General features: G+C 42.4%; 1 pseudogene across 1 annotated transcript in view; it reads right to left on the bottom strand.

Annotated features, from left to right (window-relative positions):
- The window catches only part of LOC148884696 (uncharacterized), a 234,484-nt pseudogene that overhangs the window by 97,381 nt on the left and 113,023 nt on the right, over positions 1 to 24,080 (bottom strand). The window lies entirely within an intron of this gene.

Raw genomic sequence — 24,080 nt, 5'->3', positions numbered from 1 at the left:
CACGTGTGTGCAACTCCCTAATTGTGTGTGTGTGTGTGTGTGTGTGTGTGTGTGTGTGTGTGTATGTGTGAGCGCGCACTCCTCATTGTGATGGACTTCAGAGGCCCAAACGTCTCCTGCTTCCTCTCTGAGGCAGTGGGTTAAAAATAATGTGGTGTGCAGTGAGCGGCAGGGAGCAAGGCGCAGACAGCTAGGAGCCAGAGCCTCACGCTCACCACCCCTCCCCAAGCCGCCTCGCCACTCCACCCCGCCCAGACCGACTCATACAGACACACACACACACACACACGCACACACTGAAGAAGCAAGGTGATATACATTTCTTTTTTCTGTTTTATGGACATCTCCCCTCTGTGACTTAATCTACCCCCCCCTCCATAAGCGCTAGCATACACAAACACAAATCCATCCGCCCACATTTGGTTTGATGGCGTCCTTTTCGAGCATGTGAAAAAAAAAAACACTGTCGCAGACTTTCCACTCTTGTCATTAATTAATTGATTAATTTTGATCGTGCTTACAACACACTTCTGAGATCGTGACCACATAAGCTTAGTTATGTTGATGAGGTGATACCTGAGCAAATGGGACAATCAGGACAGTCGTAGACCATAATCAGTCAGGACAATAGGAGTAATCAGTGTAGCTTCAGGAAATAGTCCTCTGCTCCCCCCCAACCTTTGAGCAGGGACCTATCATTCAGTTTGTGTGTTTTTTAGAATTAGATCACTAAGATCAGACCTACCAGGGACCTATCAAAGGAGAGGTCTGGCACCGCCATCTCTGGACAGTAGGGATATATATACAGTAAAGTCTCGTTATATCGATATTCTCGGGAGTCGGAAAAAATATCGATATAACCGGACTATCGATATATCTGATCCTGCGGCATGTAAATTTTCTCCTTGCGTTCATAGAAATAGTATCGTAATAAGCAGTACTATCGATATAACCGATATCGATATAACGAGACTTTACTGTATATAGGGCCAGAGCTACCAGCAAAATTTTAGTTCACTGACGAAGCCTCTTCGATGAGAAGCGAAACGTCCGACACCTTTAAAGAAGTACAGATGACCGCTGAAGAAACCTTTTCATCGATGGACCATCGTTGCCCTTGCGACGGTGAACCCCCCACCCCACCCCCCCCCCCCCCCCCCCGCAAGGTGGCACTGAGGGCATTTGACGACGGCAGCCTTTGACCCACGCATGACACGTGCCAGTCATCCAGGAAGAGAACGCGGGTGACTCACAGGTAACAAGCCTATCGCGTAGACACTCCTCCGCAAACAGACACACATGTAAACACACACATACACACATCCGGCTTCTCCGCCCTCCCTCCATTGCGTGAGGAAGCCAGGGCGGCTGCAGTCTTTCTCCGCCCCGAGATAAGACTGTCTCCAAGCGGCCTCACACACCTCCTGTCATCTGTCTGCTCTCCTTATCAGCCGCCCGCCGCCGCATGCTGGTGTTGATGCTCTAATTAAACCCACGTTGTCATATCTGCGCCGGGCCGCCGCCACCGGCGATCCGGGATTGCTCGGCAAAACTCCTTTGTTGCATTGTTCAGCCATTTTGTTTTGCTACTCCCAGGGAACTTTGTGAGCGGCGACTCTACTGTCCATTGTATGAGTGCAGACAATGTCCTGATTGGACGACTGATTTTCATGGACGCTTTGAGATTAAAAGAAAGAAAAAGATACTATTTTTTATCATGGTTGACGATGACTTTAGACAGTGCGGCACCAAGTTGTAGGCCAGGGTTAGCTTCAAAGGTTTTCGGGATATACACAGTTATCTAGCTGGCTATATATTCGCTATCTATTAGCTATCTCATTAGGATCACTGGGGGTGCTGGAGCAATCCAATAGCACATTTATTATACCTGAAATAATGTATATTTTGTGCATTCTGAAGGCTTATTTAGTAGAAAATTAAGTTTTATGGATACCTTGGAACGGATTATTCTCATTTTAATGGGTTCTTATGGGAAATAAATGTTTGGAAGATGAACTTTTCGCCCTACACACACTTTCTGGGTACTAATTAAGTTCATAAACTGAGGTATCACTGTATTTGAATGGATAGTTAATAGCTAATGAATAGATAGCTAATAGCTAGTGAATAAATAGATAAATAAATAAATACAGTAAAGTCTCGTTATATCGATATCGGATATATCGATAGTCCCGGTTATATCGATACTATTTCTATGCACGCACGGAGAAAATTACATGCAAACAGGGTCTGATATATCGATAGTCCCGGTTATATCGATATTTTTTCGGACTCCCTTGAATATCGATATAATGAGACTTTACTGTACATAAATAAATGCAGAAATACATAAATGCATAAATACATAAATAAAATTGTCTTTACTGCTTGTATCTGGTTCAGTTGTTTTACTTGTTTCATATGAGAGAGCTAAAAGTCAAGTTCAAAACTGTATGTTTTTCCTAATTTTTGTTGTTGTTTACTGATTGTATGCTTTAGTTGAATAAGTTTAGCTGTTTTTTTTTTTGGTATTTTTGGGCAATATTTGTCTCCCAGAGGCTCATGGGTCAGAAACCCCCCCTCCCCCCAGCCCCCCCTTTGACAGCTCGGCTAAATAGTCGTGATGCTTGGGGAGTCCACACCACTCAACATTTTTTCCTCGGCCCCTTATCTGATTAAAGTGTTTACAAAGTGGGAGTGCTGTAAAAACAAGTCCGGCAGATTATTTTATTATATTCCCCCTTAACTCGGAACAAAACCGACCTTGTGTCTTGTTATTCAAAGCGCTGTTTTCACACCTTTCGGCGGCCTTATCAGCGCCTTTTGACCCGCACTCATTCAACAGTTCAATCAAGGAGGGGGTGGGAAGAAGTATAAATACATCAGTGCGTTCGGCGGAATGACTCGGATTTTAACAAACAGGTTACGTGGGTGCCGGCAGCTTGTTTTGTCTTCCTAACTCTGTGACATCGTGTGTGTGTGTGTGTGTATGTGTGACAAGAGCAGACTGAACTAGTTACAAGAGATACGCCAGCAAAGAGTTGCTCCACTAAAAAAAAACTAAAAAAAAATGTAGGGTGAGCCATACCCATAAATGTTTATAGCTGGCCAGTAAACTTTGCTTTAGATGTTGAATGTGTCAGTTAGTGATAGCGGGAGCCTGTCAGCTGATTTACTGTCATGCCTGAAATTGCCTTAGTGACGCCTGGAGAGGATGACTAACCAACTCAGGTAGGGTCAACAAGCGCAGGCAGTCTGATAAGAGAGCGAGGCCGAGACACTGAGGTAGATCGAGATAGAGAGTGGCAGAGTGAACCCGGTAGAAAAAAAGAAAGAAAGAGAGAGAGAGAGAGAGAGCCCCTGGGATGGACAAGAAGAATGAGGGTCACTCCACGTAAACATGGCAGACATCTCTTGATCTCGCCCGAAGACATGAGAGCAGACGCAAACTACTCTATCTGATTGATTTTCTCTTTGGTTCCGAAGATTGCTATCAGCGACGCACACTTTCACATGTATTCAATGTTCTCAAGCTCGTTAAAAGTGGATTGAAACGGCTTTGGCACAACACTTAGTCGGGTGCCTCTTATTGTGAAAAGTTGTCGAGGGAGTGGGGTGGCGGTGTGGTACAGTAAAGGGAAAAGGGGCATGCGTCGACCGATTAAAAATACAGTAAAGTCTCGTTATATCGATATTCAAGGGAGTCCGAAAAAATATCGATATAACCGGGACTATCGATATATCCGACCCTGTTTGCATGTAGTTTTCTCCGTGCGTGCATAGAAATAGTATCGATATAACCGGGACTATCGATATATCCGATATCGCTATAACGAGACTTTACTGTATAATAGTACAAATACAGAAATAGTTCATACGTGCCAATTAAATTGGCTAGGCAGGTGACTTGTTTGGGCCTTACTATTTATTTATTTATTTATTTATTATTGTGTTTATTTATTATTGTGTTTATTTATTATTGTGGTAATTTATTACTGTGGTAATTAATTATGTTTTTTTTAATTTGAGTAATTATTTATGTATGTATTTATTTTCTTATATTTATTTATATTTGATATATGTACTGATTTATTTATCTATTTATTTATTTATTTATTTATTTATGCATGTATTTATTGATTTATTTATTTGTGTTTTATTTATTGTTTTTATTTGTGTATTTTTTATGCATGTATTTAGTTATATTTATGTATATATTTATTTATATATTTACACATGTGTTTATTTATTTATGTATTTATGTACTTAGGTATGTATGTATTTATTTATTTATTTATTTATGTATTTATTTATGTATTCTTAAGTTTGTTAATTTGTGTATTTATTCATGTATTTATTTGTTTGTTTATCTAATAATTTGTGTTTATTTTTATTTATTCATACGGCTGTTTCACGTATTATATTCATATATTTATTTTTTCTGTATTTATTTGGTAAGTTAGATAATTAGCTAATTACTTATCTGGTTAGTTAGGCGGTTAGTTAATTAGTTAACTTGTTATTTAGTTGTTTTTTAGTTATTCAGTTAGTTTGTTAATCTGTGAATTAGTTATTTTTAATGCCGTTTTATCATTACACACGTTGAAAAAAGTAAGCACGAAGCATTAAAAAAGTAAGATATCTGATTTCTAATGTAGCTAGTAAAATGCCATTACAAAATAAACTCAAATACAGCAATCTGAGAAAAATAACAAAATTAACTCTTCCTTGCCACCACTGTCCACCTAACCCCAACTAACTCTACTGAACCACTTGGCAATTAAAAAAAAAAAAAAAAACCCCAAGAACATCCATGCTAGCAACTTATCCGTTTACGTTTAGCCTTCATTAGTGCTCTCTGAGCATCTTATCCCCAACCGGGACGTCAAGCATTAACACCCATTCGTCTCAATCAGCCTCCATTTTCATTCAATATTTAAAAACAGTGGCTCCAAGTCCAGCCATAAAACACGCACGTGATCGCACACCCAGCCGGCCCGCCGGCGCGACTTGCAGCCACCCCTCCCGCTGTAATGCCATTTAGAGTAATAGCACTGCTAGCAAATAACAGTTAACCGCGTTAACGTCTGACTCTGGCGCGACGTGCCCCCGTGCGAGCATCTGTCATCTTTATCAATGAGCGAGGGGCTTTGACGTCAATCTAATTTGGCCCCTTGCAAACATCTCAACCGAACCCCCCACCCCGCATCGCCCCCGTGTCATCTGCGGCGTTAACAATGATGTCACAGGTGCTTGCACGGCATGTAGCTTCCTCGTAGGAAGTGTACAATCTCACTTAACTCATTCACTGCCAGACGTGCAAAATACGTATGTACACTAGCGCCAGGGTTTTTGTCATTGTCACTTGAATTACAGGACCCACAGAATGTTGAGTTTTAGGACTACGTAAACAGTCAATATAGCGTAAGAAACTGGAGACTTTCTTCTTTCATCTGGAAAAAAAGAGTAATTACTAAATTATATGGGTCTGGAGTTATGTAAGCTTGAAATGGGGGCGGCTGTCCAAAATACAATGAATATATAGCGCTTTAACAACAGCTGAAGCTGGAACAAAGCACTAACAAGGAAAAAAGGGGAAATGCTGACCCTTTGTGGAAGAAAAAACATTGCCAGAGGCCATGGCCAGCTCTTTATCGGCACCCAAGCATGAAAAAAAAAACTAATTCGGGAACGATTCACCATCGCGTTATTTATTTATGTATTTTCCTTCTAATTTCGCCAGCAACACGAAGTTTTCAGACCAAACAAAGTACCCAAAATGCATTGTGTGTCGCTTTTTCGATCAGGCGCGTTCCTGACGTGACATCACGTCAGGCATCGTCATCAACTCGAAAACAAGACTTCCTGAATATTCTTAAAACGTAAAATATAGCTATATGCCGTGGAATCTTTGTAAAATACGCTCAGTAGAAGTGATTTGAGGTGATTTTTACAAATTGTGGACACAACTTGTCCGGAGGCGTCATTGTCCTTTAAGTGTGTCGAATCGAACCCAATCAAAGCGTCCTACTTCAAAACATACCGCAATCCAACCATTTTACAAGACACGATTAGGTCCTCAAAAGGTTGGATTTTCAAGTGTTTAGTTTGAAGGTGGAGGACCAAAGTAACCCACTGGCCACCCACCCCCCCCCGCCTCTTTTTTTTTCACCTTTCCCCTCTCTGACACTGACCTCCTGACCCGCTTGACCCGTTTGGCCGCGTGGACAAAGGGAGCCTTTCCCTTTTAATTCTGCCCAGGGAGTTTTATATGGGACCTGACCCTGCGCTCCTCTTAACCTTTTGGACCTCCGGCCCGATGTCGGTGATTTAGGGCAAATTTCATTACGCGCATTCTCCGGATGAGACTCTTGGGCTGAGGGGACGTGGCGACGCAACAACTCAGCCTGATTAAAATGTCAGGTAGGGCGGACAAGACGCGTCGCTAACCCCCCCCCCCCTGTTCCTAGACGTAGAAGAGGCGCGAGGGTGTGATCCCGGTAACGAAACTGTCCGCAATTACGCACCGACACAAAGCCGGCGCCGAAACCGCAGAGCATCCATTGCATGAAATTAGCGGAAGCTACGGGAGATCCGATCGCCATTCACGCGGCGGGAAACGTGAGCTGCGGCTCATTCATACGCTTTGAGCGATAGCCGCGGCGGTGTCAGTAAACAACCCCCTAACCACGACCGCCAGAGAACTTGTGAAACTGCGAACGGGAAGAAAACGCTAACACCAAAGGGGACAAAAAGATGAGTGAGAAGCACTAGAAAGGCTAAACCCTTGAGATGGGCTGCCATCCAAGGCGCCTGAGCCCGCCGTGTCGTCTACCTGTCTCGGCCACGTTCTTGTCTGTGTTGACACCCTGTCAGACCCGTCGAGAGCAGGCGGTTAGCGAGCAAACAGGCGGGCAGGTTGTGAGCTGAATGGGGGGCTAACTGGGCTGGGCCGGGATGGAGCCAGCCTCGTAGACGTTAGACAATAGCGAGGCCCGAGGCCGGGGCCTGAAACCCGAAGCTCCGGCTTGGTATTTTAAGAGGCCTGAGTGGCTCTGGAGCCACTTGTCAATCAATAGGTGCACACAATCAGACGAAAACAAGACCTGGAATGGAGGAAGGAAAAAAAAAATGGAGACGATGACAGGGGAAATGAACATCTTGAAAGATATTCTCTTTTTATGCACATTTTTTTTGGCCATGTGGTTTTGAGATGTGTTAGGGTGATGCGGAAAAGAAGGGGGAAAAAAAAAGGGGGGAGGATCGAGGTCTATTGCCATGTCTTTTCGCAAGAAGTCACTACAAGAGCCTTATTATGAGCTGAGTGGAAAGATTATGAAAATGAAGTTAATTAAAAAAAAACATGTCACAAGACTAATGATTTATTACAATAAAGTTGAAAAATAGAATAATAAATACTAAATTTATATATTATGTTAAAAACAAATAATTATACAGATAATATACTTGTATTTATTTATGTATTTATGTATTTATGTATTTATGTATTTATTTCTTTATGTATTTATGCATTTATATAGTCATTTATTTATTTTAATTACTTACTTATATATTACTTCTTTTCAATTTATTTATTTATCCATGTATCCATTTATGTATTTATTTATTTATTTATTTATTCATATATTTATTTATTTATTTATTTTTTCATCTACTTATTCATATATTTATTCGTTTATTTTTTTAATTACTTACTTATATATTACTTCTTTTTAAGTTATTTATTTATTTCAAATGTGTTTATTTATTTATACATCAAAGTATTTATTTATTTATTTATGTATTTATTTATTTATCTATTTATTTATTCATCTATTTATATACTTATTTATTTACTTATTTATATTTTTAATAAAGTTGTATGACAAAGCCATTAGCTTCTTGGCATATAGCCACCAGTCATATTTTAAAGTTTTTTTTGGGGAAAAAAAAAAACATCTTTTGCAGATTACCATCAGTAAGGTGACTTAAAATCTACATTAGAGTTAGTAAAAATATATTCTCTATTATTGATGTATTTATTTTTTTAAATAGACATTTTAAATATAAATTTCATATGACCTTGGCAATTACGCAGTAGGTGAAACAAGTTTAAAAGTCACCAAATTTGTCACGTTAAAAAGAACGTGGTCCGATTTTTAGCGAGAAGATATATTTTTGTACGTTGATTTTTTATTTATTTAATAATGTATTTTTTTTAAGGGGGGTGGCCATCAACACTCCTTTGTACAACATTAGACACACACACACACACACGAAGCATACGCTCCATTTTATGGGGTTCTGAGCTTCTGAGTTGTCCCTGTCCGCCATTTCACTTGTACACCCTCCACTCAGTGTGCGTGTGTGTGTGTGTGTGCGTGTGTGTGTACACAGATAGCAAAGGCAGCACAATCGGGCTTCCTCCTCCTTTCACAAACACTTCCATACGCATCACTTGCGTTGTCTCCGTTTTTTCCCCCTCCTTTTGTGACACCTCGCGCACGTCCGAAGCTGGTGGTGGTTGTGTGTATGTATGGGAGGGTAGAGGGGGTAGTAAACAAACAAAATGATGATGTAGCTTTTGGAGCCGTAGAACGCCGGACCATAAGAAGCCATCGATGGACACAGCGGGGAAGAAAGAAATAAGACTTTTGAGGTCTTGTGGGGATTGAAGTAAGCCCTCAAATGTCAAATACACTTAACTACTCGTGCGTTATTTATGACATACTCTGGTTATGAATAAAAATCATGTGTATTTTTGTGGTGAAAGTGTAAACATGAATCACAGAAAGGCGGTCTGTGTAAAAAGTTAACTTCCGGGCCGGTTTAAAAAAAAACAACAAAACTTTAAATTGCATTGCGACAGCAGAGACGGCGAATGCGACCGTCTCTGACGCTTATTAGTAAATATAATCATACAAATGAGACACATGCAGGCTGGTCTCCAATTGAGTTTACCGTGAAGATAGTTAAGTCATTACTGCCAGAATCTCATTTGAAATCTGGGTTTCTCTTTGCATTTACTCTTGTCACCGTTTCGAGAGACCGTTTAATACGACAAAATAGCCACAAATTGTACCAAAACATAAACAGCTCATTTTATTTATTTATTTATTTATTTGTTTGTTTATTTATTTATTTATTTGTGTATTTCTCCGTGTATTTATTTGTGTATTTATTCGTGTATTCGTGTATTTATTTATTTATTTATTTATTTATTGATTGGTTGATTGATTTATGTATTTCTGTATGTATTTATTTATTTATGGACTTATGCGTGTGTTTATTTATTTATTTTTATGGACTTATGCATGTGTTTATTTATTTATTAATTAATTAATTTATTTATTTTTAATTGCTAAACCAGAAGTTCTATCTACCAGCAAGCAATTTAGTCAGCCAATTGAAAGTCAAACTACGTTTTTTTTTTCTCACCAAATGCAACAGCAACAACTCAAATCTGTATTAAATGAAATAATATTGGATTTATTTGAAATTAATGGTTTGTCAATTCTGGGTTAAGGTCTACTGTAAAATAAAAGTAAATGAAACAGAAAGCAATAGAGGAGGGCAGTCAGACACATGAAAATGAAGAAGAGTTTCAAGGCTCGGTGATCCAAGTGAGTAACGGTGAAATACATGTATTGCAGAGGATAAAGAATACATCCCTGATACATTATGGGCCGGTGTAATGCTGCACCATTTGTCTTTAAACACCAGTTGATTAAAATTTCTAAACACCACCAAATACATGTAATTGATTAGCCCATTTGAGGTCATTTCCTTAGCATCAAGCTAGCTGCGATAAGTTAGTGGTCGAGTACTTAATGTCTGTTGTTTTTTTCTCCTTTAACGGCAAACTTCAACTGGAAGTGGCAATTCAAGATATTTACCATTTGAACTAATCTGGGCATTTAGAAACATTTTGGCAAGAGTTTATTATTTTAGGGAATTGTGAAAATAAACCAGTTCCTGTGCCAGTGACAAGAAATAGAACATCATGCTACTAATAAAAGGTATACAAAACCGAAACAAATCAAAGCGGATGGCTGAGGATGTTTATGACCTCCCTTGGTGCATGAACTCCTCCGACTCCAGCAAAGATGCCAGCTATCAGGAGATTAGTCAAAATATCCTGTCAAGGTCCAATCGAGTCGGGTGGCTGAGATTACACACGCACAAACCCACTCACACACACACACACACACACCCGTACACACGCCAGAGTCCTGACTGGAGTGTTGCATGTCTCCCTTGTCAGCCAGATGCAGATTAGAAGTGACCGGCGGTACCATCAGAGAGCGGCGCCTGCCTCATGTTTTCCGGTGAAGCATGCGTCCAGACACATCTGCAAGCAGTTGACTGGGCTTTTTCCTGCCGCTCTGTTCCTGAGAGGTCTGGAAGGGCGACGCTCCCATGCTGACCTTATTGTGCCCTGCTTGTCACTTAACCTTCGCGTTCGATGTCGCACCCCCCCACCCTCTTCACCCCTCACCTCGTCGACGCTCTGACTCTGATGCACAAGACGCCACGTGCTCCGTTTAAAGCGGTCAACCTCCAACCTGGTAAAGAAACGGACGACAAGAAAGGATCGAAAGACGTGTAAAGTCGAGAAATGGGGGTTGTTGTTTTTGTAAAGCGCCGGTCTCTAAGATAGACCAGTTATCAGAACACGATAGATGTTTTATTTTGAAATTCAGATGCTTCTGGCCTGCACACGAATAAAAAAAGAATGAGTCAAGACAAGATCTTGGGAAAGGCGAGAAGGCCACATGAGACAGAAGAAGAGCCTCACAGCTTCCGGGAAGAAAAACGCTGCATTTAAGAGACAACATCAGGAGTTAAAAGATACTTTTATCAGCTGCTCTCTGTAATATATGGCTATCGACTCAAAACTAAGCCTTCAAAACCGCTTTGGCATGTGCAGTAATGCTGCCTGTTGAGTTTCCAAAGATTAAACCTCCTTGTCCCCCCCCAAAAAAGCATGGAATTTCAACCCATTGTCGTAAATCCGGATGGTCCGCAATGACTACGACCAAAACAAAATTGCACAAAGGTAGTCTGGACACACTTTGATCGTCATTATCTGCAATTATCACCAAGATGGAAGTTGCTGCGCAGAAACAGCAAAATGGGACTACCACTAATGACCACAAGTCCATCGGCTAAGTTGTATTATTCATACGGTGGTTGACACAAATGCCTTTTCATCCTTTACAGATTTCGCTCGCTTTTAGAAAAAATTCCTCGTGTATTTTCACGACAAAAAAATAAACTAGCACTCCATCACAAAGCACCTTATAAAACCAGACATTCATGACATACCCAAACAGAGTTCAAGAGAACAATTGCATGCTATTCCTTCTGGTTTGCCCGTGTTGGCCACCTGGGGGCAGTATAAAACAGAGGCGCATATATGCGGGTCGTTATTATAGATAACACTTTGTGGGATTTGTTGTTCGGCGCAGAAGATAAAGAATAAGTTCTGGGTGTTATTCTTTACGGTTTATTTTTCGTCTGGTTGCTCAAAAGGATTAGCGTGTAGATGTGGATGGTAATTAGCATTAGCATTAAGACGCTGGCCCTTTTTTTCTGGCGGTTGTCTCAAATACTGGACAGATGATGTAATTAGCTTTTTTTGTTTGGTTTAATTTGCTAGTAAACTTCAACACATATTGGCAATAAACAGTTTGAAGCCTCTTTTGCGATGGATGAACTGTTTACTATTTTATAAAAATATGTATCTGTCAAAACGGCGGCTCATAACTCGATAAACTATCTCGTCAGTCGTAAAGTCAAAGGCCTCACGATGATTTGCTTTTATTTGTTTCTCTGCGCGTCTGTTGGAATATTTTGTCGCTGTAGTACAACGCGCCCCCAAAACGCGTCGTCGTCCGTCGTTTGAAAGGATGAATCTAAAAAAAACCTACAAAACAAACACGACTTCTCGCCCAAAGTGTTTATGATCCCCAACCTTTGAAACCAAGCGAGTCACCGTGATAAACTGTTTCAAAAAGTTTACATTTTCTTTGCCTCTAGAGCCTAAGAAACACAAGCTCGCGCTGTATAAATCTGTCAGGGCTACAGAGTTGAGCGTATACAGAGTCGTGATTTACACATTCCAGATGGGAGATTACAGGACGGCAGTGAGGCGCTCGGAGCATCACGCACTCTTGTCTTCATGCGCCCACTTCCCCCCGAAAGACCCCTTTTGATCGCCGCTAGCATGATGGAGTAAACACACAAACAAACAAACAAACAGGCTAACGTATACAAACAACTGCAAACGGGGTGAGCCGGCGAGATGGTCAACACCAACGTCCCCAGATGGTGAAAAACTGAAAGATTTTGCCTTGGTTTGACCACAATAAGATGCATTCTGCACATTTCTGCACAGTCGTCTCCTGGGCAACCTTGCATGTTAACAATTTGCGGAAACAAAGACCTTATACACAATAAAGGAGACACTCAATTCCACTCAACTTGTGTGCCTGTGCCTGTGTAGGCAGTGTAGGCAGCATGTTTTCCTCCCCGAGGCTCGCGCCTGGGGTGCGTAAACAGTGATCCTATGGTGCTGGGCAGAACAATTCACTGTCAGGGAAAAGGTCAGCGATCGCTGCTCGGCTCCGTCAGGTCACAGGAGGGGGCGGGGCACGGAAAAAAAAGGGAGTAAAGAGCGCAGCTAAAGTGGCGAGGGCCCGAAGAATATGTTTCCAATAGACCCTCGTCAGGCCGCGTTAGCATCTGCGTCCAACACATGCACCGCAGGGATCGTGACCCTCCACTTCCCTTTTTCCCTCGCACTCCCCAGTGGGCGAAACGGGCTGCAAGGTCACCGCGTGGCATAATATAAACTGACCCTCTAGCAACTAGCCTAGCCAAAAGCACCCCGACATCCCCCCACGACCCCATCCCCGTTTCACATCCAACACCCCGTGGACATTACCAGTGAGCACCAAAGTACCAGACCCATCCGGGGCGAGGTCTCTGTCAACCCGTAAAATCACACCAGGGCCCGAAGCATCAACCCAAAAGGGTCCGAGTCTTTAGAGTGGAGCGAGGATGCGCCGAGAGGGCCCGACGCCGTTGATCAACACCGACGCTCGCGGTCCTGTCGGCCGTCATCACCACACGGGCGCACCGAGCTCAGCGTAAACGCGGATGGACCGCCGAGACCTTTATGCTGCTTTTACCTGCAGTAACCGGAGCCGCGCTTGGCATTATAAGAGCTAACGCAACCTGATGGCACCGCAGAGAGGATCACCGTCACCGAGACGGACCGCGTTACAAAGATGAACTTTCAGACATTTTGTTTGTGGAGGTGTCTCAGAACTTTTTCTTAGCCAGGTCGCTGTAATTGGATGAAGAATATATCCCCATTACATTGTGGGCTACTATTTGTCTTCAGTCACCAGTTGATTTAAATTTCAAAAAGCGACCAAATACAGTAAAGTCTCGTTATATCGATATTCAAGGGAGTCCGAAAAAATATCGATATAACCGGGACTATCGATATATCCGACCCTGTTTGCATGTAATTTTCTCCGTGCGTGCATAGAAATAGTATCGATATAACTGGGACTATCGATATATCCGATATCGATATAACGAGACTTTACTGTACATGCGATTGATTAGTTCATATCAGGTAATTTCCTTAACATCAAGCTACCTGCTATAAGCTAGTGGTTGTTTATAAATCAAATACAGTGATACCTTAGCTTACAAACTTAATTGGTTTCCAGACAGAGTGTGTAAGGCGAAAAGTGTGTATCCCAAAAATTAATTTCCCATAGGAAACCATTAAAATGAGAATAATCCGTCCCCAGGTCCCATAAAACATAATGTTCTACTTTCAAATTTTCTAAGCCTTAAAACTACACAAAATATACCTTATTTTATGGATGACAAATGTGCTATTGTATTATAATTAAATAAATAAACTGTACTGTAGAATAAAGTCGTTTTATCTCCCTTTGTGATGGTCGTTGATGGCTTGATGGAATGGAGTGGCCGGTTTCATCAGCATTAAACACTTGATGAGGAACGTAGCCTTCTTCTTTCGCCATCATGAGGAATGATCCCTTGTAGGTGCTTTCTCTGCGATAATTTTACCTTGTTCCTCATCAATTGTGTTCTCCTTAGCTGGGTTGATAGCTTCTTGCATCAAGTGTACAGATGGCTTGTGCGGGTTATTTGTGGAGCCTGATTGATGGTAATTTTAACCTTGCAGTCTAAACTCTGCCTTTTAACTATCAAAGTTGAAACGAGTCCAAATTTCACTGTTTTCTATCCATTTTGTCACTTTCTCTGTCTTCTGCATGTCTCTTTAATTTTTAAACCACCTCCCCTCACTGCTGCATTCTTGATGTGGTCTTAACTGACGACTGGGGAATGGGAATAGAGGACCAAAACAAGCCGGCTGCCATTTCCTTGTTAGGAGAACGGGCTCGTTCGCGAATGACACATCACTCATTGTGGCAGCTCCGTGTGTGCGAAAAATAGTTTGTATGCCAAGGTAAAATTTTCATAAATTTAACATTCGTAAACTGAAAAGTTCGGAAGCCAAGGGGTTCGTAAACCGAGGGATCACTGTACCTTATGTCTGTTGGTATGCGGTGATGCCTCAGAACTTTTTGTTAGCCGTGTAATTCGGTATGAGAGTGGGAAAAAGCGTATTAAAAGAGAAAATGCTAACGCTAACATCCAATCCACTTTAAATTCAATTACACACAGACTTACAGTTACCGATTCACCGTGTTACGGATTTAAAGAGTGAAATTGACAGCATTTCATTAACTCTCTGTGCTTTTCGACTATTCGTTATCTCCTAATGATGTCATCAATGTCATCATCCTGACTATTAAAAGCCCATCTGAAAAAAACGCAAGATGTCAAATAATGAGGAGATAGCGAGGGGAATCTTCTTCCGCTTGACAGAGGGAAAATAATTATTAATTAGGAAGGAACGCCTCATTTAATTAGTCTTTTTGTTAAGACAATGAAGGGAGAGATGAGCTAGCGTTGGAATATGTGTTTTTCAGCGCATGGCAATGACGGGGGAGGGGGAGGAGTAAAGAACAACATCCCCGGCCAATTTGAATACAGTCCTATTAGTCTAATGACCAGAGTCTGTGATCACTACTCATCACCATTAATGCCACAACTCTCCTTTGCTTTGATTGCCCAAGGCTTGGCTTTTTCCCCCTTTAGCCCACATTCGACCAAGGAACCAACGCGTTTCCCCTTCCGCTACACATGAAATGTGACATGGGGACACTAATGTATGTGGAAAGGGGACGGAGAGCAGGGCTGCTGAGACACCGAGCGCTCTTCCTTTCGCAGCTAATGACATGACGTGCTACACGGAAACTAGGTGGTTGGGTGGGGGAAGTAAAACATAACCTTTCGTGTTTAAAAGCTATCAGCACCGAGGCATGCTTTATATACGAACGCTCCCGCTAATAGGTGCAAGCTAACGAGCGTTGACCTCACATCCGCCGGCGTCCGTGTTCCATATTGGCATCAGAGTGACGAAGATGCAACCCCGCGTTCAAATGAGTGGCAAGATTGCGAGTCGCACTTGCAATTGGACCATTTGCCCCGGTTTTCTGCTTCACAATGCACAACGGAAGCTTATTATTTTAACCACATGTTTTGTATATAAACAAGTCATGCAACGGCCATCATTGGGGTGGGTTGGAGGGAGCTCTGGGAAAACACTTCTGGAAATCGTAATACATGCAGAAACGTGCAGAGGAATGTCAAAAGGAATATTAGATTGAAATATTGGAACGCATATCAGGCATGTTGGTCAACGTCGGATTTGTTTAGAAGCAGGAAAAAAAATGTTTCTCACAAGAATTATTGGCTAATACATTTATTCAAGGGGGTCGCCGTGAAATCTCTGTCAACTCTATAGGAAATGTTTTAAGTAACATTTTATCATCTACAAGTTTCTTAATTTTGATGAAATAACGTAAAAACAACAAGGGTTTCCAAGTACAGTAAAGTCTCGTTATATCGATATCGGATATATCGATAGTCCCGGTTATATCGATACTATTTCTATGCACGCACGGAGAAAATTACATGCAAACAGGGTCGGATATATCGATAGTCCCGGTTATATCGATATTTTTTCGGACTCCCTTGAATATCGATATAACGAGACTTTACTGTATTTCGATTATTGAAAGGAAAGCGTCTCAGTAAAAACGTTAAAATTTGTTCTGAATAGAGGAGTTTACTATAACAAAACTAACAGCAAGACTTCACTAGCGCATATCCCTTCACCCACTCAAGTCATTGACCACAGCGTCAACAATACAGCAGAGCTAGCCCTGTTAAGTTAACATTAGCAGTACGCAGAAATTGAAATTAGCCATGGGTGATATGCTGTTATTATGTTATCTGGTTCAAGATTTATCTTTTGGGAATGTATAGGAAGTTTATCTGTGGGTGACCAGCGGCAGCCACACGACCCAGAAGTAAATAGAAAGCTAGCTAGGCAGCTAGTAGATAGCTAATAGATAGCCAAAAGATAGCTTGCTAGATAGTTAACCACCTAGATAGCCAAAAAGCTAGCTAGCTAGACAGCTAGTTAGCTAATACACTGAATGTCACCAAAATACACAGATAGAAAGCTAGCTAGCCATCTAGTAGATAGCTAAAAGAAAGCCAACAGATAGCTTGCTAGATAGCTAGCCAGCTAGACAGCTACATAGCTAGCTATTTGTGTGACCTTGCACACATGCAAGCTTCATCTCGTTTTAGTCTCTGCTGACATTTATCCGATTGAAATCATGTCAGATCAATTGAAACTTAGGCTTTTTGTTATTGAAATGTTGCTTTTCAGAACTCTAATAATGGTATGCATCGACCTCGCCAATTGCTTCATGACACCGCTGTGGAGAGACGTGTTGTCAAGGGCAAAACTCCCATGAAAGAAAACCTTGGTTATTCTTACGGCATTGGATGAGCATTGTAGTCATATGGACACGCTGCGCCTCCATCTCCTTTCGCACATACCGGCAGCACATGACAAAACAAACAGGTCACCGAGCATGAGGTGAAAACATGTAAGTCACACATCTAATGCCCCGGCATCATCGTCACCCGGCGTGATTCCACTCTGCCAGACAAAGTGGCACAGCTGGCATAGAAAAGAGCAAACGCAAAGCAGGCAAGAGTGTTAAATGACCCACGGTGCTCAACAACCTTGGTGACTGGGGAAGGCCAGCACTAATTAACGCCGGGCGGCCATTTTGGCTGTCAGGGGAATCATCACTGTGCTCGCAGTGCTTGGATTCACCCCTTTGGACATCTTCGTCACTCGTCCGCTTCCAGGCCGAGGACTTTTTTTTTCCACCCCTCCACCCTCTAACCAACAACCTCTCACACGCAGGCCTGACCCCAACCCCCAACCCTTACTAACGAGGGGAATGTTTGTCTGAGGAAAAAGCCGACCACAAACCGTGTCAATCATAACGTCCGCGTCGTTACTACAGTCGCCTCCCCGTCGGGTGGATGATTCAGCGTTGTGTACATTGTGACACCCCCAGGATACTTAAACCTCAGAAAAGTCTTAGAATAGCTCGCCACATCGGCTGAAACCACAGGGATCATGATTTAATACCTTGATGCTTTTCTTACACAGCTTAAGGACAGACCTGTGCCTTTTGGGGACTAGAAAAACGCACTCATCCATGTTCTATTGTAAGGAGCCCCAGGCGTGACTTTATGGAAGACGGTGGGGGGATATGGAGGTCAGCTTTTCTAGACATAGTAAAAGAGATGTAGAAACCGGGCTTATGTAAGACAATAGAAAGGGATTTCATTTTAGGCTGAAGATGAACTGCAAAGGCATACTGGCATTTCAAGCGAGAAAGGGGGGGAGGGTGCTCACTTAAGAAGATCACAAATTGCAGGTTTTAGCAAATTTGCAGTCCATCATTTTACCCAGACAATCACAATTTTTGGGGCAGTAATCAGAGGCCCAATTTAACTATTTTTTGTGGTCACAATTAAATCCCACTTTTGCTTTTCTGGGTCTCTGGACAACTGCAGTTGACGTCACAAGTCCTAATCAGTCAATTGCAGAAATTGAACCCTTGGTGGTGCCAAGATAGTCGGCAATGTAAACCACTACACTTCCAATGGCTACAGAAACAGCTATCATCTGGCGTCCAGTGGCTTGGTGTGAAAAACAGTCTGACTCCCGGAACTGGTCACCAATCCATCAAGGAACGAGGCTTTACCTGATCCCCGAACGTCAGCTATGTCAACCACTACACTTCTAATGGCTACAGAAACAGCTATCTTCTGGCGTCCAGTGGCTTGGTGTGAAAAACAGTCTGACTCCCGGAACTGGTCACCAATCCATCAAGGAACGAGGCTTTACCTGATCCCCGAACGTCAGCTATGTCAACCACTACACTTCCAATGGCTACAGAAACAGCTATCTTCTGGCGTCCAGTGGCTTGGTGTGAAAAACAGTCTGACTCCCAAAACTGGTCACCAAACCGTCAGGGAACGAGGCTTGACGTAGTCCCTGAACGTCAGCTATGTCAACCACTACACTCCCAATAGCCTGACAGGGGTTGAAATGTTCTGGATCGTGTAATGTTCTGATAATCATGCTACTTTTAAGAATAAAATGGACTAAATCGAGTTGGATTGTAACGAACTTATGGCAATGCCATTTTCTCTTACAGTGCTGGAGGTTCCCTACATCCAAGTCGCGAATCATGCTCGCTAGCTCTCACCCGTCAAACCGTTGGTACGCAAAGTGGGTTGCCTCCGCGTGAGTGCTGGAAGCGAGAACATGATTTGCAGCCAAAGATGCCTATCAATCATTCATCTGATTTCTGACACAGCACCCGATAAAGCCCTCAAGTTCTGTCGCCTTTTGCGGACGATCTCGCACTATCACATGACAGGAGAGGGGTAGGAATTAATATTCATCACTGGCAATTTATGGATTCATTTATCACCCGCCTTCCGATGTGTTTCTTTTAATCGGGCCCGGGGGTGCGACCGTGGCCTTGGCCAGCCACCAGCGCTAGAGCTTTATTCCTCTTCACACAGGCCTAGTGTTAACGCCGCTGGCCAAGTTCACAGATTTGACTGACTGTAGACTTAATGCCGCTTGCCTTGTTTTCAGCACTTGTCCCTCCAGATTTGCCACCCTGGCTGCACAATTTCCTGCAATTCTAATTATTCATCAGCTCGTTATGCCCGTGCCTGGGCGCCTCCCCTAATTAGAGGCGACGCAGGGTTTGGTCCCAGGCTAGCCGCGGGTGAGGGAACCAGTTCAGAACCGGTCTGTGGCGTGCGCCCGTGGAAGACTGGGTAAAGTGCCAGCTTCTCCGAGTAGAAGGGCCCGTCTTGACAGTGTGATGTGACGTCCCTTCAGAAGTCGAACACAAACATGCCATCGTACTGCAGTGCCCCATATCTGTTAGCATCACCTCAAGATGTTTAGATCAAAGTCTTTGTTTCACCAGTGTTACTGTATGTATTACAACACGAGTGTGATTTTCTTTCCATGTCGATTTAATGCCGTCAAGTCGGGCTGCTGAGAACGGTGTCAGTGGGCGGTGTAGACAAGCGTGAATTATTAAATCATTGTTCCCTAATTAACATCAGCTCTCTTAGACAAGGAATCGCCTATCGAGCAAAGAACAAAAGAGCGAGCCTGTGGTTATTTAAATGAACATTTTCCGCAAACAGAAACAAACAATGGCCTCGTGTACGGATCCACCGGCACAGCTGTTTATATTAACATTTATTTATCTATTTATTTATTTTTTTACTGCAGGAGCAGGGTGAGTGGTGTTAGCATGAGCTAATAAATGACAATATCAGTGTGATATCCAAATATACGAGACGCAGCTATCCATTGTGCTCAGGCAAATACCATACTGTATTTACATAGCGCTTTCACAACAGCAGTACACGGTTTCCATTTCAATAGCGACATCATGCTAGCTTGTCTGGTTATTGGTGGAATTTCAGAATTAAAAAAAGTAAATAAATGAAGAGTGGTGGCAAAATAGCATTACTTTGAAATATTGTTTTCAGTCAAGCAAAATGGGGCTTTTATGTGAAGGTCGAGAGAAATTAGTAAATAAATAGCATTTCGCAATGTGTTCTTTTGAATAGCCAACATAAATTAGCAAAGTTATGGTATGTTAATAAGTATAAGTGCCAAATATTCAAAGGAAACTTGTCATTTGTCACACCCTGTTTTAAAATAGAAAGTCTAGAGGCGTGTTTGTAATTCTGCAGATGAAAGTTACTATTTCCTCACAGCTAATTAACGGTAGCCTAACACACGCTTGGTTAAAGTCGTAGTTGACGAGGAATTTTAAAGATGCCAATCCTCCCTTTAATGCTTTTACACGATGAAAAATGTATTCAGACAATGGTTTTTAGCCTCAGTTGACCAACATTTTGCAACCATTTAAAAGCTAGCGTGCTAACACAGACAGTTAGCATGTTACAATGTTAGCATGTTTAAAACATCACTGAACAGTTTCCTTATTCTGTAAAGCCTCAGCTAACAAACAACATTTCCAACGACCTAAAACACAGTTGCGTGCGGACGAAAGGTGGTTACGTTCTTAAAAATAACCCTTGATCGTGAGGACATGACCTGCCCCGCCAGTTATTTAACGTAACCCCTGTGTGTCATCTTTGCACCTATATTTATTTCTTTATTTCTGATGCGTTCGCACATTAGCAGATGTGTCGAGTGTAATTCTTTGCGCGGTTCCCGTCGCCCGTCGCTGACCCATTCCACTCCTTTTCGCTCATAACTGTGTTGTCGAAAGGTTTCGGACTCAACATGGGGGAAGCCTCCTAACGGTAAAGTGGCTAACGCTAATGCATATTCATTGCCCCCCCCCCCCCCAGTGCTTCGATACACAGTATATAAATACAGTACAAGCTTAGCCAATGTTATACTAATTAAATCCCTGTGTGTGAGCGCAGAAATATGTAATGCTGACATTTAGTCAAGGGAGATTTGCGGAGATGAGGAGAAATTCTAGCGTCGGGCTAGAGCTGGGCCCGGGGCGAGCTGGCAGACAAAAGGACAGCGGCAGGCGGCGAGTCTGGGATCGGGAGCGGCGGAAAGGTCATCTGCGTGAAAAGGCTAACGTGTCAGTGCTTTTTGTTCCTGGCCCTCGGAACATATGTTTGGCCCTCCTCCATGGCTGCCCCCGCTATCAGGATGAAATCTAACCTCCAGCTCCCTTCCAAAACATAAGACGAGACACTTTGCGCACGCACCAACGCACACATCTACACATTGCGGGCTTCCCTTAAGTTGCGATAGCACAGTTGTTTTGGATAAATTGTCCTATCACTTGCCGCTGGGGGGGGGGATTGAGGAGGGGGTTACACCATCCAGGAACACCTGTCTGATTCAATGCATGCACGTGAAGATAAGCTTGACCAGGCGAGTGAAAAGGAGCAGAAAGCCTACATTGCCGGTGATGCTAAGAATGGATGTTATTTATTTATTTCGCTCTCTCTCTTGTTTCTATCTATAATTGTATTTTTTTTATTGTATTCTATTTGTGATTTTATTTTATTTATTATAGTACCTATGCTTGTCTGTGACTGTAAAGTGTACTTGAGAGATTTGAAAGGCGCTTAAAATGTAATTTATTATTATTGTTATTATTATTATCTCGACCTATACCTACATCTCTACCCTTTTTATATATATCTACATGTATCTATATCTATGTCTATATATCTATATCTATCTCTGTCTCTATCTCTATATATACTTTCCTTTCATAACTTTGCTGCTGTTACCTCCGGGTAGGTCAGGGGTGTCAAAGTCATTTTTTGCCGCGGGCCACATTGTAGTTATGGTTTCCTCTCGAGGGCCGTTATGAATTTGGGGAAGCCATTAGAATGTTTAAATCCCTTCAAATATTACATATAGAGCACACAGCAAATTAATGAATAACTCGTTTTCAAATCTGAAGTCAAGAATAATGACTTTTATTGTGGTTGACATCCAAAAATATGAAATTTTGGCTCAGATTTTAGCAATCATCATGGAATTTAACAAGTTTGATTTGCATTCGCGGGCCGAAAAAAATGATGTGGCGGGCTGGAATTGGCCCGCGGGCCTTGACTTTGACACCTGTGGGGTAGAGTGAACGAATGGTTGCTGCTTCTCACCCGCACAAAAAGTGACTGTAAAGTGTCCTTGAGAGTTTTGAAAGTCGCTTAGAAATTAAATGTATTATTATTATTATTATTATTACAATGACGACCTACAAATTCATATAGAAATTAAATAAACACACACACATAAACAAATAAATAAATAAATAAGCATAGAAACAAATAAAGATAGAAATACATCATTTCACACACACACACACACACACAAATAAACAAACAAACAAATAAATACATTCACTCATTCAGCCCTAGTTACATACCCATAAATGATGCTTGAATTTATTTAGCCTTTCTTTTGAAAGAATTACATTGCAATGCTGTCTACCAGGCAACCCAAAGCACCCAACAGTCTGTCAGGGTGCATCAGGTGAGACCAGAACGACATCCAAATTGTGTGTGCATGTTCGTGTGTGTGTGTGTGTGTGTTTGTCAAGAAAGGAGAAAGCACTCGAGGTCATTCTCATTAGAGGAAACGAGAGGCGCTGTCACTTCTAGATTGTAACAAGTTGCCAGACAACTTGCATCTCGGCTTTCTTAAAACACACAGACACAGACACAACACACACACACACATACCGCCCCCCCCCCCTGGTCCCAGTGCCCTCTTCCGCCACGTGCATGTGCCAAGCACAGTGACCCACATTTACATGAAGTCCCCGTTGACACTTTGGACTGGTCCGTCCACTCAACCGAGTTCAACGTTGGTCAACGCAGTCAAAGCAGGTGAAGAGCGAGAAGTCACCCAATGCTGCCTGACAACTCTTTGCCTCTCTTAACTTCTATTCCTGGCCGTGTTTTTGCGCTCGGGTCCATTTTGCGTGGAAGAAATCACCACCGGCGACACCCATACAGGCAGAGAGACTCGCGCGTCGTGAAAAAAACATGGCGCTGAATGGAAAACAACACCGGAGAATGGGGCGGATGAATAAATGATGGCGTCGGGGGCAGAGTGCGAATAGGATGTAAAAGGAGAGAGGAAAGGGAGAGTGATTAAGGCTTCAGAGCGATGGCGTTAGGGCCTCTTCCTGGCGGTCTCTGCGGACCCCGCAGATGAGCCTGAGAGCGCGCAGACGGGACAGCCCAACCTCTCAGCTCACTTGGAGCTGTCGCTGCCAGTGATGCCCGAACCCAAGAGACGACGTTGCGCTCCAATGCGAGATGGGAACTAACTCATAAAAGCTATTATTGCGCAGATGGTTTATGCTCTTCTCCCTTAAAAAAAAAACAACAACAAAAAAATCCCACTGCTGGAATTCACATCCACTTAAAGGACAACCGACGTCTCCGGACAAGTTGTGTCCATAATTTGTAAAATGGTTTCAAATGACTTCTACTGAGCGTATTTTAATAAGATTCCACCGCATATAACTATATTTTACCTTTTAAGACTCGCGCTGATTATTCAGGAAGTCTTGTTTTTGAGTTGGTGACGAGTCCGTACGTGACGTCACTAAAGGAACGCCCCTGACTGAAAAAAAGACACATAATAGCAGTCCTTCCATCACGTCAATGTATTTTGCTGTACTTGTTTGGTCTGAAAACCTCGTGTTGCAGCCAAAAGCTGACAGAACAGGGTGTCCAAGCGCTATATAAGGAATTTATCAGCCTGTGGAAACGGAGGTGGCCACAGGAGGTCGCCATTTTGTGCCTCTTTTCTGGGACGCTACATTGATGACTCAAAATGACACAGAATAAAGTCTTTAATCGATTGCAAACATGTATGCTTTCCTCTTCAGAACTACAGTAAAGTCTCGTTATATCGATATTCAAGGGAGTCAGAAAAAATATCGATATAACCGGGACTATCGATATATCCGACCATGTTTGCATGTAATTTTCTCCGTGCGTGCATAGAAATAGTATCG

Source organism: Hippocampus bargibanti, linkage group LG18 (assembly GCF_051943395.1).
Source record: "Hippocampus bargibanti isolate YZ-2025 linkage group LG18, ASM5194339v1, whole genome shotgun sequence".
Classification (NCBI taxonomy): domain Eukaryota; kingdom Metazoa; phylum Chordata; class Actinopteri; order Syngnathiformes; family Syngnathidae; genus Hippocampus; species Hippocampus bargibanti.
This window is presented reverse-complemented; position numbering and strand designations above follow the sequence as displayed.